The 19604-nt window shown below is 41.0% G+C and overlaps 1 protein-coding gene across 6 annotated transcripts in view; it reads right to left on the reverse strand.

Moving 5' to 3' along the window:
• Positions 1-19181, reverse strand: part of MTM1 (myotubularin 1) — a 113034-nt gene extending 93853 nt beyond the window's left edge. The window contains exons 1-2 of one of the 6 annotated variants that reach the window (XM_056809358.1): positions 19043-19181; positions 4495-4563 (exon numbers count right to left, since the gene is read on the reverse strand). The gene's annotated coding sequence lies outside the window, so the exon portion shown is untranslated. Of the gene's footprint in view, positions 1-4494; positions 4971-19042 lie in introns of those variants that run through there. The other 5 variants (XM_056809359.1, XM_056809360.1, XM_056809361.1 and 2 more) reach the window with 5 other exon arrangements.
• Between the last annotated feature and the right edge of the window lie 423 nt (positions 19182-19604).

The raw sequence follows: 19604 nt of genomic DNA on the forward strand, positions 1-19604 counted from the left end.
ATGAATGTTAAATAATAAGGATGATCTAAAAATCCTCTTTCAAAGGATCTATTATTTCATTGATGTAGTCTACCCTACTGGCAGAAACCACACTCTATCCAAGCCTTCTCATTTTCCTTGATTCTTGTTTGTGTGTCTCTGTAAATCTTACAAAAAGTGAAGTGATTCAATAAGAAATATCCCTATGGTTTGCAGGCTTATAAGATAATAGATTGAAGGAGCTTAGAAATTGAGTCTAAAGACTTCATTTTACAAGTGAAGAAACTGAGGTCCAGAGAGGTGTAAGTGACTTATCTAAGGTTACACAGGCTAACTATGTGGAAGACCTGGGATTTGAACCTTGGTCTTCTGACTCCCATGCACTGATTCTCAAAATCTACCCCTCTTCCAAAGTTAAAAGCTTCACCATTCTTCTTACCCAGCTTCATAACTTCAGTGCCATCCTCATTCCTCACATATGCAATCATTCACCAAATCTTGTTTCTCTACCACCTATTGCATTCATCCCCTTCTCTTCCTTCACTGTTGCACTAGGGTTGTCCATCTGTTGTGCTTAAATCAATCAGGCTCCTTTCTTATAATGACCATACAACTCTTTGATTTTTTATGCTCTTTTCTACAACTTACACATGCAAATGATTTTTAAGTTATCACCATAAGACTACTTATTTTAATGTTCTCTCATGGCTCAAAAATATCACTGAAATGCCTTGGAATCTATGAGGTATAGCATAAATAAGCTCCTGAATATCCACAATGGCGACAAATCTTTATCCTGACCAGTGGCTTTTTTAAAAAACCTTTATCTTCTGTCTTAGAATCAATACCACATATTGGTTCTAAGGCAGAAAAGAGCAGTGAGGGCTAGGCAATGAGGGTTAAGTGAATTGCCCAGGGTCACAGAGCTGATAATGTATTGCTGAATGGAGCCAAAGAAAGTCCTGCAACTGTGCTGAATGGATCCGTTACAAATTTGCTATTTAATCTGAACTGATGAGCCCTCACCGCAGCAAGTAAACCTTTGTTCCTCCCCGATTTCCGCCACACTCTCCACATGCATTCCCAGTCTTCCCTTCATTCCTCAAACAAACCTCCAACAGCATCCCTCCTAAAGTTCTTAGCTGAGGCTCTTGCTTTTCAGATTTTTCTGGGAAAAAAAGAGAGACTCCCTGACAAAAACTCTCCCTTCTCTCTTCTTACAATCCCCTGAGATAATGACCCTGCTATTATCTCCTCTACTCCAAACCCTTCTCACTAAGGGCAATTCTACATTCCCCTTTGATTCCATACCCTTTTCTTCTCCAGCAAACTGCTCCAACTCTATCCTTCATTATTTATTGGTTCCTTTCTTGTAGCCTACAAACATGCTCAAGTTTCTCCCATCCTCAAAAAAATCCTCACTAGATCCCCTCTATCATCTTATATCTACTCTTTTTCTCAGCTAAATTCCCTGAAAAAGCAGTATACATGGTGTCTCTAATTCCACTTGTTTTCTGGACTCCCTGAAATCTGGCTTCTGACCTCATCATTCAACTGAAATGGTTTCTCCAAAGTTAACCAATGACCTTCTAATGGTCTTTCTGATCCTCTTTGACCTCTCTTCAACTTGTGACTGCTATTCATCCTCCTTCCTAGATAGTCTCTATTCTCTAGGTTTTGGGGATGCATCACCTATACCCACGTCCCAACCTAATCTCTCTCCTAAATTCCAGTCCTGCATCACAAAATTCTTCCTAAATATTTCAGAATGGACATCCTACAGTTATCTCAAACTCAACATATATAAGTCAAAATTTATTATCTTCCCTCAAAATCTACCCTTCCTTCAAACTTCCCAATTAATGTCAAAGATATCACCAGTTAATTGACTAAATAAACTTATTCAAATGGGGAAAAAGATATCACCAGCCTTGTCACCCAGTTGTATCACTCGTCATCCTCACTCTTTTCACATATGCAATCACTTGCCAAATTTTGTTACTCTATAACCCTATCTTGAATCTACCCACTTTTCTTCACTCATATTATTACCACTATCTAAGTTCAGGCCCTCATCTTAGACAAATGCAATAGTCTTCTATTTGGTTTCCCTGTCTCAAACTTCTCAGTCCAGTCCATCTTCCACATATTTGATAAGAGGATTTTCCAAAAGCATGATTTGATGATAACAAACCTCATCCTCTCAACAAACTTCAATGGCTTCCCATTGATCCAAGAATCAAATAGAAACTCCTCTTTTTGACATTTAAAGATATGAATAATTCATCCCAAACTCCTTTCTACCTTGATATTTCACTCCTCTCCATCTGCTCTTTGACCCAGCCATTAGCCATCTCTCACACCTAGAATTCACTCCTTCCTCACTTCTCAGCACATCCTGATTTCCTTTAAGACTCAAATCAAACACCACCTTCTTCATGAGTCCTTTCCCCATCCTTCTGGCTACTACTGCAACCCATCCAAAATTACCTTGTTTTCATTTTGGGCATATTCTGTATGTGTTTAAATGTGTGCATGGTTACATGTATGTGTATATATATGTGTGTACATTCCTTGAGGGCAGGGCCTGTTTCACTTTTGCCTTTGTATTCCCAGTAAGTGAAGTATTAAGTGTTTAATAAACACTTGCTAAGTGATCTTTCCCTGTCAGAGCCTAAATCCAAATCCTCCCGACTATAGGGCTAGTCCTTTATCCACTACACTACATATACATCAATACACTTATACATCAACAAAAAAGTCAATGGGAACTTAGGCTACATTAAGAAAGAGATATAATCCACGTCTAGGAAGGAGCTACATTTTAGAAAACTGGAGAGCAATTAGAGATGGGCAACTAGAATAGCGAAGGGCTTCAAGAGCATACCACAGGAGAACTGGTTGAAGAAAGAACAGATATTGCCTTGGAGAAGGCTTAGGGGGAACAAGATAGCTGTCCTATGGTAGGATAAGACCAGTTTTTCTTGATCAACATGGGCAGAATTAGGAGTAAGGGGTGAAATTTGCAGAGTAAGATTTACAAAACTTCCTAAAAATTAGAATTATCCAAAAATAGAATGAGTTTACTCCATGTAGGAAATGTCCCTTCATTGAAGGAAGGTTTTCAAGCAAAGCTAGATGACCAATTATTGATTATGTCACAGAAAGGACTCCTGTTAATTTTGGACAAGATGGTATCTTATCTTTCTAATCAGGTTTGCTTCAAGGCATATTAAAATCATTTAGATTTTCTGAGCACACAGCAAACTAAAGACAAGCAACTCAGAAAATCATCTGTGTTATATTCTTCAGGCTGCAAATCAAAGTCTAACTGGGGTAGGGGTAGGAGATAGCGATCATTTTTCAAGTTCATTCTCAAATCTCCCCTTAACAATATAAATGACAATTCAATCTCTCAAAGTAAGAAAAGAGCTTACACTCTAAAGCTGTTCTCTGTAAGTAGTTTGCAAGTTTTACACCTTATAATTAGGAGAAAACGATTTTTCCATATGGATTTGAAGTATCACCTGGCAAAGCGTGTATATGCTCAATAAATATTACAGAATCATAGAATTTAGAGCTTAGACAGCATTTGGTCTAAGACTACTCATTTCATGTTTGAAGAAACTGAGATCCAGAGAGGAAATTAAGTAGTAAAGCCAGGATTCCAACGAAGGTCTTTAAACTCTAAATCCAAAGTTCTTTCCAGGCCATCATATAATGAGCATCTTCAAAAGGAAATTAGAGCAAATCTTAAACATTCTTCAGTGGGGACATTAAAGGAGACCACAAACAACAGTAGCCAATGTCTAGCTTCCCTATTTAGAATACTTACTAGTCTGTGGAATTCCAGGGACAACTTTCTCTACTACAATCTTGCCTAAATGCTAAAGCCTTTTTGCAAAATAAAAAAGTGGTTTCCTTTCCCATTTTCCTTATCCATCCAAGACAGATAATACAAAAGAAATAGGTCTGGGTAGAAAAGCAACAAGTGATTAAAGTTGTGTTTATTCTCCCCACTCAATACCAATGTAAAGTGATCCCCCAAAAGACCGCCCAAGAAATCTATATCCCAAAAGTCAACGATGTATTCTCTTCCTTCCAACCATTCCTAACTCCTCTGCGAGTACAATCCCTCCTTTCCCTTTTCCAGGGATATTGGCTAGGAGGAAAACTGGACAGGTGTAGAGTGGAGAAGGGGGATGGGGTAGAGGAACTCGGAGGGAAGGGAAAAGGAAGGAAAAGAGAAGGAAGAAAAGGAAAGGAGAATAGGCGAAAAGACGGGAAAGAGGAGAACGGGGGAAAGAAGGAAGAAATGGGGAGAAAGAAGGGGAAAGGACGGAGAGAAAGAGAGAAAAGGAGGGGAAGAAATGGGGAAATGGGGGGGGGGGAACCTGAGGACTCCAGAGGAGGAAAAGAAAAGGAGAGAAAAAGGAGTGAAAGAAGGGGTGAAGCACGTGGGCACCCAGCTATCCTGCTCACCCCAGCCTGGGCCTGACAGCTGGCGTTCCGTACCTTAGCGTTAGGCTGCCCGTGAGTGCGTCCGACTGTCCGTCTGTGGGTCCCGAAAGGGACAGGTGGGGCCTGTTGGCAGAGAGGCCGAGGAGTCAAGCTGAGGAAGCTCGGGGATCCGCTGCCTACTCCTCCCTCCTTCAACTCCACAGAAAGGAGTGTCCTCGCCTCCCGAGCTGGAGCCAAGGCTGCCCCAGCTGCCTGACGCACCTCGGCCCGGCCACCGCCACCACTGCTGTTGCCAAGGCTGCTCAGGGCAAGGGGCCCGCACTCCGCCCCCTCACGACCCCCTTCCCTTTCCTCCTCCCTTTCCCCACCCCCGCCAGCCTTCCTCTCCTCCCCTCCCTCTCCTTTCCTCCCACGGGCTCGTGAGGGGGGCCCAGCCACGTGACCAGCAAAGGGGGTGGTTGGGAGGGGAGGAGGTGGGAAGAGGGAGGGTGGAGGGAAGGCGGGTACTGGGTGGACTAGAACCAAGGGGACAGGAAAGGGTCTCCTCCTTGCCCCGGTCTCACTTCTCCTACTTGATTGGCTGAGAAAACTGCCCCGATGGCTGCTGGGAAACCTCTTCAGTCTAGGAGGGCCCGGGATGCCCCATGGACTACTGGGAGTTGTAGTGTATAACGTAGACGGAGAGTGTAGCTTCTCTTTAGTTTCTCAACTGCACTAGAGATATAACGGGGTCTGCTGGGAATTGTAGTCGGAACGCCAGGATTTAACTTAGATTATTCCTCCTTTAGTTCCGAAGGAGAAAACCCACAATAGACGTTTCCCCGTAGGGACTGTGTTGCAAATGATCTTCTGGACCGGTTAAGCTAAGAATCAGAGGGTAGAAGATATATGAAGGTGAGCTAAAGAAAAAAAAAAGTCACTGGCTAGTCCAGTGTTACCCACCTGGCCTCCACATTGAGATTCTTCAGGGTTAGAGGCAGCTGACTTCCTGTGCTTTTTTTTTAACTCTACATTTCTGTCTTAGTAACTAACAGCCCTAAAACAGAAGAGTGGTAAAAGCTGGGTTACACAAGCTAGGAAATGCCTGAGTTCGGAATTGAACCCAGGACCTCATGACTGATAAGAGCCTGGCTCTCTATCAACCGAGCCATCTAGCTGCTCCCTCCTATACTCTCGTGAAAGTTCAAAGGTAGCAATGCATCAAGACAACTTATAAGCAAATGTTCAGTCTAAGTGACGACCTGACTGTGGCTATTAATTAAGTGTACCTGAGCAGTTCAAAACTTCAACCAAAGAAAATTAATCTGACAGACACACTAAATCAGATGTATGTGGTGTTACCTCTACACAGCCAAGCCGTCATATCTTCTTCCTATCTGTTTTAGTTCCTGTGTGTCATTTCTTTACCACAGAATGTAAAAACTGGAAAGTATCTTAGTTCAACTGAGGATGAGAATGAGGAAGTAGTTTCCTTATATGACTAGTTGGTTATTAGCATAGTTATGTCTTCAGTGCCCCCTGTACCACACCAACCCATAGTTCTTTCCCCTACACTGCCATAAAACCCAGGATGATAAGAGAGCAATTGATAATAGGGCACAGCCAACCAGATTGGAAGTCAGGAAGACCCAGCTGCAGTTCCCCTCCTGTGTGATCCTAGCTGTGTACTAGCCAGGTAATTCCGTGCAATCTCTCCACAATTATTTTTTGGAGGTAGGGGAAGGGAGGGCAATGAAGGTGGAAAAAAAGTACATGGGGAATAAGGGACAATGCCATCATTTCCATTTCCACACCAAGCTTGGACATACAACTACTATCATAACATATGATCCCCTAGGATATGAAGTCTTGAAAAGAGGTGGAAATGAGGTTAAAGAAGCAGGATCTATACTGGGTAAAATGTCTCCTATCTTATTTTGAATCCATTTCTTTTGGAGTTAGACCAAACCAGTGAGAGGTCATATGGCATTTACCCAAAGGGTAAAGTTAATAATTCCCCTTCCTGGAAGTTCTTCTGAGTATTACAATATGTTCAGCAAAGAGCTAAAATCAGAAAAGAGGGGCTTAGTGGAGAGGGCAATAGAACCATCTACCTGCCAATCATCAAATGCCTTCTACCCACCAGGCCTTGTACTGAGCACTATGTATAATACCAAGACAGTCTGGGACCTCAACTGGAGAGACAACTGGATTTTGTGGGAATATAAAAGGCATAGACAAATCAAATGCAATATAAACCTTGGAGGGGAAGCTACCTGAGCAGACCAGGAAAGGCCTTCCATAGTAGGTGATGCTTAAACTAAAACGTGTAGAAACCAAGGATTCCAGGAGACTGAGGGGAGGAGGTAGCTATTCCAGATATAGAGGGACAGTTAATGCCAAGGCACATAGAAGAGCTATGAAAGAATGACAGCAAACATAAATGAGATAACACAATTTCTCTGAATCCCAGAAAATTAAATGTCCAGCCAAATCAGACTTCCCCAAAAGCAAGATGTGAATCCTGAGTAGGCAGAAATCTGGGGTCATTGTTATAATGCTAGATCAAAAGGGCATGGGCTATTGGGGAATCCAAGCATAGAAATAGGAGTCAGGGACCAGAGACTCAGACCCGATAGGAGAACATGGAAGGATATGTGTGTAGTCGAAGTGCTCAGGCAAAGCTCAGGGAAAAATTACCAGAGCAGCACTCTGGAATATTACTACTGAGCTTTGAACTGAGACTGGTTACCCTCTATCCTGGTTTTAACAGACCTTAAAGCGTGTCTGTAGCTAGCAGAGGGCAAAGTCTTCTGGTTAACAGCTGCTCAGCTGAAACAGCTGTTGTGCTTATGTTATTGAAGGACAAAAAAAGAGAGGCTTTTTTTCAATGCCTAGAAAGGAATGTTATGGGATCTTCTTGGATTCAAGGGGGAGAATCAAGTTATATAAATACAGTTCCTATTTGGAGATGCTGAATAAATCTTAGTTGGCATGTCAAATGCAATCATGGAGATATTGTTGTTTAGTCTCTTAGTTGTGTCCAACCCTTTGTGTCCCTATGGAGCATGGCTATCCATGGGAATTTCTTGGCAAGAACAATGGATTGACTTGCCATTTCCTTCTCTAGTGGATCCTTTTATCAAGCAATCAGAGGTTGAATGACTTACCTGGGGTCACACAGCTAGGAAGTGTCTTGAGTTCAGATTGAAACTCAGGTCTTCCTGACTTGAGGCCCAGCGCTCTATTCCCTGAGCCAACTGGTTACCTTCTAGGCATAGAGAGGTTAAGTGACTCCAGACCCAGTGCTTTAACCACCTGTCAACAGTTGCCCCTCAAGCATGGAAATAACGTTGTTCAGTGCTATTCTGAGTATCAATATCAAGTGAGGTACAAAAAAGAAGATACCTAAGGCAGTGATGGCAAACCTTTTTAGAGGAGTGCCAGGTCCCACCTCCATCCCCCCAGACTGAGTGCTGTGCCTGCCCCCCTACCAAGTGCCAAGGGAGCCCTGCCCCCCACTTCACACAGGGGATGGAGAAAGTGTTCCCACTGGGCCACTGGTGGGTAAAGTGAGGAATGTCCTCAGTGAGTGTAGAGAGGGAGAGGGGAGTGGCCAGAGCACTCTGTTCCCCTCAAGCTCTGCCACCTGTGAGCCACCCACCTCACCCCACTGTGCCCTCCCATTGGGCTGCTGGGCAGAGGGGTGTGGGATGTGAAAAATTGTCATCGGGCACAGTGGAGAGGGGGAGGGGAGCAGCTCTGCTTTGAGACCCTCTGCCTTTCTAGTAATGAACTCTGGGGGAGGGCAGCCAGGTACCCACAGAGAGAGCTTTGCATGCCATATTTGGTACCCATGCCATAGGTTCATCATCATTCACCTAAGTCATTCTTTACTATCATGGAGGCCATCATCCATGGAGTCCAAATAGAAGAGAATTCTATTGAGGCTCTCTAGATGCTACTGTTTGGATCATGTTGAGCCCTAGAAAATTACAGGATTCCTTCGATAAAATGTATAGACTAGCCATTGACATGGGGAAAAGAATTAATGAAAAAGATTCATTGCCCAGCATATGATCTCTAGTTAGACAGTGATGACCAATTGCCCCTCTCCTAGACTATTACAGTAGTTTCTCAGCTGATTTCCACGGGCCTTCCTATTGTCAATTCCCTATTCTAAAGTCTTTTCAGTGGCCTACGGCTGCCTCTTGGATAAATGAAAAATAAAAACTCTTTGGCCTCACCTCTACACTCTGCCTCCAACCTATCTACCTTTCTAGTCTTATTCCATATTAGGGGAAGGAAAGGGAATAAGTATTTGTATAGTGCATACTATGTGTCAGGCACTGTATTAAATGCTTTATAACTATTTATGTAATTCTCACAAGGAGGCAGGTGCTGTTAGTATCCCTATTTTATAGTTGAAGAAACTGAGACAAACAGAGGGTAAGTGACTTGAGCAGGGTGACAAAGCCCAAGGTCACACAGTGTGAGGTCAATTTGAACTGATGCCAGCCCAATGCTGTATCTACTGCACTCCCTAGTTGCCTCACTCTCCTTCACACATTCTGCTGTAGCACCCGGGATCCAACTTCCCAGGTTTAAGGTACTCTGGGGGTCCACATCCATTGGAAACCATTGCTAACAAGCCCTTATGGAGGGGTTTACATCTTCTCAAGTCAGCCAGAGGTTACAATTATTTCAAAGCAAATGTAGCTGAAGAAATAAAATAGTAGACAAATTTGCAAGAGACTATTTCTCCCCCAAACCTATGGCACATTCTCTCCCAAATGCACATGACAAAACCAGGCAACTCCTGCTGGGAACAACAGCTGGCAATGGAAACCATAGTGGGAGGAATGGGACAGTAACGGGGAATTTACCTTGCATCTCAGGAGACAATTTCAGGGATGCATCACACATACATTTATCTATATTTCCTGGGTGAGACCTATGAAGCCCAGCCCATGAGAAAGAGTGGCAGTATCCCCCAAATTGTACTGGTCCTTTTGTGTTATGGGGGTTTCTGACACAAGGGTTTCAAGAGATAATGAAAGATGTAGGGTCAACTCCATGTACTGAGGTGCTTCCCGTTCTGCTGTTTCCTTCTGGGGAAGAGGTAATAAAGTTAACATATATTTTCTGAATATTGAATTAGCTGCTTACCAATACTACATGCAGTGAGGGCAGCTAGGTGGCTCAGCGGAGAGAAATCCAGGCCTGGAGATGATGGGAGGTCCTGGATTCAAATCTGACCTCAGCCACTTCTTAACTGTGTGACCCTGGGTAAGTCATTTAACTCCCATTGCCTAGCCCTTACCATTCTTCTGCCTTGAAACCAATACTTAGTATTGATTCTAAAGCAGAAGGTAAGACTATTTTTAATTACATGGCATTGGTGACTTCAGTGATCTTTTGGGCATCAGTAAATCCAATGAGGCCTTTCGAACTGAAATGTGGTTAATTGTCAAAAGACTTTTAAATCTGTTTGACGAAAGAAAAGATGAAGAGAAAGCTTCCAGATGAAGAGTGCCCCAATCATTTAGGAGATGGAGGAATGACATGAGCTCTAAGGACTCAGTTAAACTTAGAATATAAAAGTAGAATGGCCACTAAACTGTGTAGGAGACAGCAGAGAGGGTTTGCCACTTGAGGATGATCAGGGTCTTGCTTTCCCTTTCAAACAACTAGTCTTCCATTTCAACTTCATGATCTTCTTTCTCTATAGAGTATGTCTGGGCCAGAGGACCCTTAGGAGATAAGCTTGGTTTTTCAGGGCCATTTGGAAGTGAGGTGGGATATCCTAGTATTCTGGGCTGGTGGTATTCTAAACCAGGACTACCACTGGATCGCAGCACACTACATATTGACTTAGAAAACCACAAATGAACAGTATCTATGTTGTATTGTATTTTCCTTTTCTTAAACACTGCCCAATTATAGAAGTCCAAAAATATAGTTAGCCAGTATAGGCTCACATACAGACTGACTTCCTAGGAAAGAGGCATGAGGTAAAGAAGGTCACTTCATTCAGGCTTATTTGTTTTGTTTTAAACCCTTATCTTCAATCTTAGCATCAATTCTAACCCAGAAGAGCAGCGAGGGCTCTTGGATAATTGGGGTAAGGTGACGTGCCCAAGGCCACACAGCTAAGGAGTGTCTGAGGCCAGATTTGAATCCTGGTCCTCTTGACTCCAGGCCTGGCACTTTATCCACTAAGCCACTTAGCTGCCCCTCAGGTTTAATTGTTTATTAGGCAATAGGGCAAGAGTAGAAAAGTCAGGCTCTTCTTAATAGAAACCAAGGGGATTCTGCCCAAGCTAGCAGAGGGGGAGTTAAGATGGCAGCATAGAGGCAGCAAAAGTTCAGACCTCTGAAAATCAGTTCCTTACTAATTAAAAACCATATGCTCCTAGGGGGAATGAAAACCAAACCTAACAACAGGACAGAGTCAAGGAACCCTCCTGCTGGACTCAACTTAAAAGGTATGCTCCCCCAAAAAGCCTAAATTCGAGAACACTCAGGGTTAAGGGGAAGGAAGAAGGAAGGTCCCATGACCCCACCCCCATCTACAGTACTGAGCCTCCAGCAGTGGCTGGAATCTCTGGGTGGGAAAGGGTGCTAGTCTGGAGGGACTACCCGGTGGGCAAAGCTGTGCCAGGCTCAGGGCTTTGAACATAGGCGGTGGGGAAGCAGTTGGAGAAGAAGCGCAGAGCAGGCAGCCTAGTCACAGTCAAGACACTCCATATTGCTCCCCCCCCTTCCCAAGGTTTTGGCCTCAGGGCACATCCAGCTCTGCAAGTTCAACTCCACTGAGCTTAATCTTATCAAGCTTTCCGAGGGCAGGGAAGCTCAAGCTCCAACACCCCTCCTCCACAGACTGCTCTGAGAGCCTTGCTAAGCTCTAAGGGTGAAGGTTGATGGAAAAACCAAAACCCACAGATCCAACACATAATGAGAAGGGCAAGAAAGTAGGCAGAGTCAAGATGGCAGCGTAGAGGCAGGCAGAAAAAGTTCAGACCTCTGAAAACCCTTCCTTACCAATTACAAACTAAATGCTCTTAGGGGACTGAAAATCAAACCTAACGACAAGACAGAGCCAAAGAACCCTCCTGCTGGACTCAATTCAAAAGGTACGTGCCCCCAAAAGCCAGAATTGGAGAACACTTGGGTTTAAGGGGAAGGAAGAAGGAAGGTCCCAGGACCCCTCCCCCACCTAAAGCACTAAGCCTCCAGTGGTAGCAGGAACCTTTGGGCAGGCAAAGGTGCTGGTCTGGAGGGAGTACCTTGCAGGCAGGGCTGTGCCAGGATCAGAGCATCAAACACAGGCAATAGGGAAGGAGCCAGAGAGGGAGCTCAGAGCAGGCAGGCTGGTCACAGTGGCAGAGACCCTCCATATTGCTCCAGCCTTCCAGGAGGTTTTAGCCTCTGGGCACATCCAGCCCAACCCACCTGAATTAATCCCATTAAAAGTCTTCAGAAGTCAGGGAAGCTCAAGCTCCAACAGCTCTCCCCCACAGACTGCACTGAGAGATCTCCTGACAAAGCTCCAAAAAAATGAGAGGAGCAAGAGCACAGACAACTGCAGGGAGTAAAGAAGGGGTAAACATGAGCAAACAACAGAAAAAGAAAAAAGAAATAACAATCAACAGCTTCTATACTGGCAATGAGCAAAGAGGAAACAGAACAGAGAAGGATGAAAGAAGATCAAGCAATAAAACAAAATCTAGCAAATTGGATGCAGGCTTTGGAAGAACTCAAAATGCAATTCAAAACACAATTAAGAGAGGCTGAAGACAATTGGGAAAAGAACTTAAAAACTAAGATAAGTCATCTGGAAACAGAAAAAAGTGACTTGAAATCCAAAATCAAGCATTTGAAAATGAGGCAAAGGAGATGAAAGATGAGGCAAAGAAGACAAAAGATGAGGCAAAGGAGATGAAAGATGAGGTAAAGAGGATAAAAGACGACCTCCAAAGAAAATCAGACCAGAAGGAGAATAATGGCCAAAAAGCCAGGGAAGAAATCTACTTTAAGAACCAGAATACAACAACTAGAATTAAGTGACATCACAAGGCAGCAGGACACTATAAAACAAAACCAAAAGAATGAAAAAATTGAGGAAAATATGAAGCATCTCATTCACAAAACAGAAGATTTAGAAAATTGTTCCAGGAGAGGCAACTTAAGAAGCATTAGTCTACCAGAAGACCATGACAAAAGAAAAAGCCTGGACATCATACTACAGGAAATTATCCAAGAAAACTGCCCCAATATTCTAGAAAAGAGGGAAAAGTGGAGATTAAAAGAATCCACAGATCACCTCCTATACTTAATCCCCAACTGACAACACTCAGAAATGTTATAGCCTAATTCAAGAACTATCAGACCAAGGACAAAATATTACAAGCTGCTAAGAAGAAGTCATTCAGATACCATGGAATCACAATGAGGATAACACAAGATCTGGCTGCATCTACACTGAAGGACCAAAAGGCATGGAATATGATATTCCAGAAAGCAAGGGAACTACATCTACAACCAAGAATCAACTACCCATCAAAACTGACTATATTCTTACAGGGGAAAGTATGGTCATTTAACAAAATAGAAGAATTCCAAGCATTTGTAAAGAAAAAACCAGACCTGAACAGAAAATTTGATGCCCAAGCACAGAACTCAAGAGAATCATCAAAAGGTAATTAAAAAAGAGGGGAAAAATGAAAATCAAAACAAAACACACCCCTTTTTTTAAGAGACCCAATAATTTAAATATGTATCCCTAAAAGAAAAGAGATCATTGATAACTCTTAAAAATTGTTATTATCACCTGGGCAGCTAGAAGAATTACACCTAGAGGGAACAGTGACAAACTGTATAGGATGAAATGACAAGACATAAATATGTATATAGATATATGTATGCAAAAATACATATACATGGGTGTATATATACATATATATACAACTAGAGCTAAAAAAGATGTTAATACTAAAAGAAATGGGAAAAGAAACAAAAGGGGGTAAATTTATATGTCACAAAGAAGGTCATGTTGGGGGGGGGGGGAGGAACATCAATACACTGGAAGGGTAAAGAGGTTGGAGATAGGAAATACTCAACTCATATGTGCATTGAAATTAACCCAAAGAGGGAAGAACAATACAATCCATTGGGGCAGAGAATAGATTTGCACCCTATAGAGAAGTAGAAGGGTAACAAATGGACTGGTGGGGAGGGAAGCAATATAAGGGAGGGAGAGGGTGGGGGTAGTTTTTAAAAGACTGCAAAGAAAATAAGGGGGGATAAGGAGGGAGGGGGTAGAAGGGGAAGTAAAATAAGGGTGGGAACTAGGGAGACTGATTTAAAAAAAACATTGGTGTAGAAGGAAATAACAAAAGAAGAAAAGGCAGGACTAGGAGTAGAAATCAAAATGCTGGGAAATACACAGCTGCTAATCATAACTCTGAATGTGAATGGAATGAACTCACTCATAAAACTCAAGGAAATAGCAGAGTGGACTAGACTCCAAAACCCTACCATATATTGTCTACAAGAAACACACATGAGGAAGGTAGATATGCATACGGTGAAAATAAGAGGATAGAGCCAAATCTATTGGGCATCAACTGATAAAAAGAAGGCAGGAGTCACAATCATGATATCTGACAAAGCCAAAGTAAAAATAGATCTAGTTAAAAGAGATAGGGAAGGTAATTACATCCTGATAAAAGGCAGTATAAACAATGAGGAAATATCTGTACTCAACATGTATGCACCAAATGGCATAGCATCCAAATTTCTAAAGGAGAAACTAGTGGAGCTCAAGGATGAAATAGATAGAAAAACTAAACTTGTGGGAGACTTTAACCTTCCTCTATCAGAACTAGATAAATCGAACCAAAAAATAGATAAGAAAGAGGTAAGAGAAGTGAATGGAATCTTAGAAAAATTAGAGTTAGTAGATATGTGGAGAAAAATAAATAGGGACAAAAAGGAATACACCTTCTTTTCAGCAGCACATGGTACATTAAAAAAGATTGATCATGTATTAGGGCATCAAAACATTGCAAACAAGTGCAAAAGAGCAGAAATGATAAATGCAACCTTCTCAGATCACAATGCAATGAAAATAATAATTAGTAAGGGTACATGGAGAGGATTGTCAAAAGTTAATTGGAAATTAAATAATGATTCTCCAAAACTAGTTAAAGAACAAATCAGAGAAACAATAATTTCATTGAAGAAAATGACAATGATGGGACATCCTTTCAAAACCTATGGGATGCAGCCAAAGCAGTACTCAGAGGGAAAATCATATCCTTGAGTTCACATATTAACAAACTAGAGAGGGCAGAGGTCAATGAATCGGGCATGCAAATTAAAAAACTAGAAAGTGAACAAATTAAAAATCCTCAGATGAAGACTAAATTAGAGATTCTAAAAATCAAAGGAGAAATTAATAAAATTGAAAGTCAAAGATCTATTGATTTAATAAATAAGACTAGAAGCTGGTACTTAAAAAAAACAAATAAAATAGACAAAATACTGGTCAATCTAATTTAAAAAAAGGAAAGAAGAAAACCAAATTGATAGTATCCAAGATGAAAAGGGAGACCTCACCTCTAATGAAGAGGAAATTAAGGCAATCATTAAAAACTATTATGCCAAACTATATGGCAACAAATATGTCAATCAAGGTGATATGGATGAATATTTTCAAAAATATAAATTGCCTAGACTAACAGAGGAAGAAACAGATTACCTTAACAACCCCATATCAGAAAAAGAAATTGAACAAGCCATCAAAGAACTTCCTAAGAAAAAGTCCTCAGGTCCAGATGGATTCACAAGTGAATTCTATCAAACATTCAAAGAACAACGAATCCCAATATTATACAAACTATTTGACAGAATAAACAAAGAAAGAGTTCTACCAAATTCCTTTTACAACACAAATATGGTACTGATTCCAAATCCAGGCAGGTCAAAAACAGAGAGAGAAAACTATAGACCAATCTCCTTAATGAATATAGATGCAAAAATCTTAAATAGGATACTAGCAAAAAGATTCCAGGAAGTGATCATGAGTTTTATTCACTATGATCATGTAGGATTTATACCAGGAATGTAAGGATGGTTCAATATTAGGAAAACCATCCACATAATTGACCATATTAGCAAGCAAACTGACAAATATCACATGATTACCTCAATAGATGCAGAAAAAGCCTTTGACAAAATACAACACCCATTCCTATTGAAAACACTAGAAAGTATAGGAATAGAAGGGCCTTTTCTCACAATAATTAACAGTAAATATCTAAAACCATCAGCAAACATCATTTGCAATGGGGATAAACTAGATGCATTCCCAATAAGATCAGGAGTGAAACAAGGATGCCCATTATCACCTCTATTATTTAACATTGTACTAGAAACACTAGCTGTAGCGATTAGAGAAGAAAAAGAAATTGAAGGTATTAAAATAGGCAATGAGGAGACCAAGATATCACTCTTGGCAGATGATATGATGGTCTCCTTAAAGAGTCCTAGAGAATCAACCAAAAAGCTAGTCGAAATAATCAACAACTTTAGCAAAGTTGCAGAATACCAAATAAACCCAAATAAGTCATCAGCATTTCTTTGTTTTTTTAAACCCTTACCTTCCATCTTGGAGTCAATACTGGGTATTGGCTCCAAGGAAGAAGAGTGGTAAGGGCTAGGCAATGAGGGTCAAGTGACTTGCCCAGGGTCACAAAGCTAGGAAGTGGCTGAGGCCAGATTTGAACCTAGGACCTCCCATCTCTAGGCCTGGCTCTCAATCCACTGAGCTACCCAGCTGCCCCTAGTCGTCAGCATTTCTATATATTTCCAACACATCTCAACAACAAGAATTAGAAAGAGAAATTCCATTTAAAATCACCCTAGAAAATATAAAAAACCTAGGAATCTATCTGCCCAGATAAACACAGGAACTATATGAACACAACTACAAAACACTCTCTACACAATTAAATCTAGATCTAAACAACTGGAAAAACATTGAACGCTCATTGGTAGGATGAGCTAACATAATAAAAATGACAATCCTACCCAAATTAAGTTACTTATTTAGTGCCATACCCATTGAACTGCCAAAAAAACTTTTTTACTGAATTAGAAAAAACAATAACAAAGTTCATTTGGAAGAACAAAAGATCAAGGATATCCAGGGAAATCATGAAAAAATGCAAAGGAAGGAGGACTTGCAGTCCCAGATCTCAAACTATATTATAAAGCAGTGGTCATCAAAACAATTTGGCACTGGCTAAGAGACAGAAAGGAGGATCAGTGCAATAGACTTGGGGTAAGTGACCTCAGCAAGATAGTCTATGATCAGCCCAAAGATCCCAGCTTTGGGGACCAAAATCCACTATTTGATAAAAACTGCTGGGAAAATTGGAAGACAGTATGGGAGAGATTAGGTTTGGATCAACATCTCACACCCTACACCAAGATAAACTCAGAATGGGTGAATGACCTGTCTATAAAGAAGGAAACTATATGCAAATTAGGTGAACACAGAATAGCATACATGTCAGATCTTTGGGAAAGGAAAGACTTTAAAACCAAGCAAGAGCTAGAAAAAATAACAAAATATAAAATCAATAATTTTGATTACATCAAATTAAAAAGTTTTTGTACAAACAAAACTAATGCATCCAAAATTAGAAGGGAAGCAACAAATTGGGAAACAATCTTCATAACAAAAACCTCTGACAAAGGTCTAATTACTCAAATTTATAAAGAACCAAACCAATTGTACAAAAATATCAAGTCATTCTCCAATTGAAAAATGGGCAAGGGACATGAATAGGCAATTTTCAGTTAAAGAAATCAAAACTATTAATAAGCACATGGAAAAGTGTTCTAAATCTCTTATAATCAGAGAAATGCAAATCAAAACAACTCTGAGGTATCACCTCACACCTAGCAGATTGGCTAATATGACAGAAAAGGGAAGTAATGAATGCTGGAGGGGATGTGGCAAAGTTGGGACATTAATGCATTGCTGGTGGAGTTGTGAATTGATCCAACCATTCTGAGGGGCAATTTGGAACTATGCCCAAAGGGCACTAAAAGACTGTATGCCCTTTGAATCCAGCCATAGAACTGCTGGGTTTGTATCCCAAAAAGATAATAAGGAAAAAGACTTGTTCAAGAATATTGATAGCTGTGCTCTTTGTGGTAGCAAAAAATTGGAAAATGAGGGGATGCCCTTCAATTGGGGAATAGCTGAACAATTGTGGTATATGTTGGTGATGGAATACTATTGTGCTCAAAGAAATAATAAACTGGAGGAATTCCATGGTAACTGGAACAACCTCCAGGAATTGATGCACAATGAGAGGAGCAGAACCAGGAGAACATTGTACACAGAGACTGATACACTGTGGTACAATCTAATGCAATAGACTTCTCTATCAGTGGCAATGCAGTGATCCTGAAGAACTTGGAGGAATCTATGAGAAAAACCACTATCCACATTCAGAGGCCAAACTGTGTGAGTAGAAACACAGAGGAAAAACAACTGATTGAATACATGGATTGAGGGGATATGGTTGGGAAGGTAGACTAAATGAACATCCTAATGCAAACACCAACAACATGGAAATAGGTTCTGATCAAGGACACAAGTAATACCCAATGAAAGTGTGCGTTGGCTGAGGGAAGGATGGGTGGAGGGGAGGGAGGGAAATAATATGATTATTGTAACCATGGAATAATGTTCTAAATTGACTAAATTAATAAATTAATTCAAATTTTAAAAAGAGTACAGGCAATTATATGGGGAAAAGAAGGGGCAAATATGAACAAACAACAGAAAAACAAAAAAGAAATTACAATCAACAGCTTCTATCCAGGCAATAAACAAAGAGCAAATGGAACAGAGGAGGATGAAGAAACACCAAACAAAAACACAGAAACTCCAGCGAATTGGACACAGGCTTTGGAAGAACTCAAAATACAATTCAAAACACAATTAAGAGAGGCTGAAGACAACTGGGAAAAGAACATAAAAAGCAGGATACATCATCTGGAAACAGAAAATAGTGTTTTGAAAACCAAAATTAATCAGCTTGAAAATGAGGCAAAGGAGATAAAAGATGACCTCTAAAGAAAACCAAGGTAGCAGAGGCACACCCATGTAGGAAGTCAAGTCCAAGGTTCAGGACTACATTCCTAGCATTTCTAGGCAGTGGAAGATAACAACTTCTATGGTTAGAAAACAGAGGGACTTTATGACTATGACACTGGATCTCTATAACCCATTTAAAAATTTACTTTGACATAGTGTTTCTTCCTTTAGTAAATGGATCCATAGGTGAATGGGATATATCTGTGATAACAGCTCTTTAAAACTTTCCTGAAAATTCTTGCTTCCCTCTCTCTGCTTGAAGACCCTGACTTGACCTAGCTTCTGTGTCTTAGTCTTTTGCTAATATCAATACTTTGGGGAGCACCCTGGGGTAGTGGATAGAGCCCTGGGCTGGGAGGTTATATGAGCCAGTAAAGGATTTTTTGCTCTAGTGCTAACATACAGATTCGGGGTGGGGCAACCACTGTCTATCTATCTTACCTTGCATTCCTTTGTCAGCCTCCACTCAGCATGGTACATCCACCTTCAGTTCTAGAGTCTCTTAACCCCTTTGAGGTTTTAGTCTAGGCTCTCCAGTGGATCAACTGACTCTGTGTACAGTTGCGCTGGGAGACAGAGGCGTAACTGCACACAGAGTCATAAGGCCTTCTATGAGATCATCACAATTCCAACCTATGAATGAACTTGTCTCATGTGCCAGATTTCTGGTTGTTGTCTCTAGGTGATGACCATAATCTTCATCAGTAAGAATTCATGCCATTGGTCAGTTTTCAGAAGAAGAAATTAAAGCTGTCTATAGTCACATGAAAAAATGTTCTAAATCACTAGTAATTAGGGAATGCAAAATAAAACAACTCTGTGAAAATACCTCACACCCATCAGAGGAACTAACATGACAGAAAAGGAAAATGACAAATGGTGGACGAGATATAAGAAAATTGGGATACTAATGCACTTGGTGGACTTGAGAACTGAGAGCAATTTGGAACTTTGTCCTTTTCATTTTCATGTAAAAGGGACATAAAACTGTGCATACTCTTTG

Source organism: Monodelphis domestica, chromosome X (genome assembly GCF_027887165.1).
Source record: "Monodelphis domestica isolate mMonDom1 chromosome X, mMonDom1.pri, whole genome shotgun sequence".
Classification (NCBI taxonomy): Eukaryota; Metazoa; Chordata; class Mammalia; order Didelphimorphia; family Didelphidae; genus Monodelphis; species Monodelphis domestica.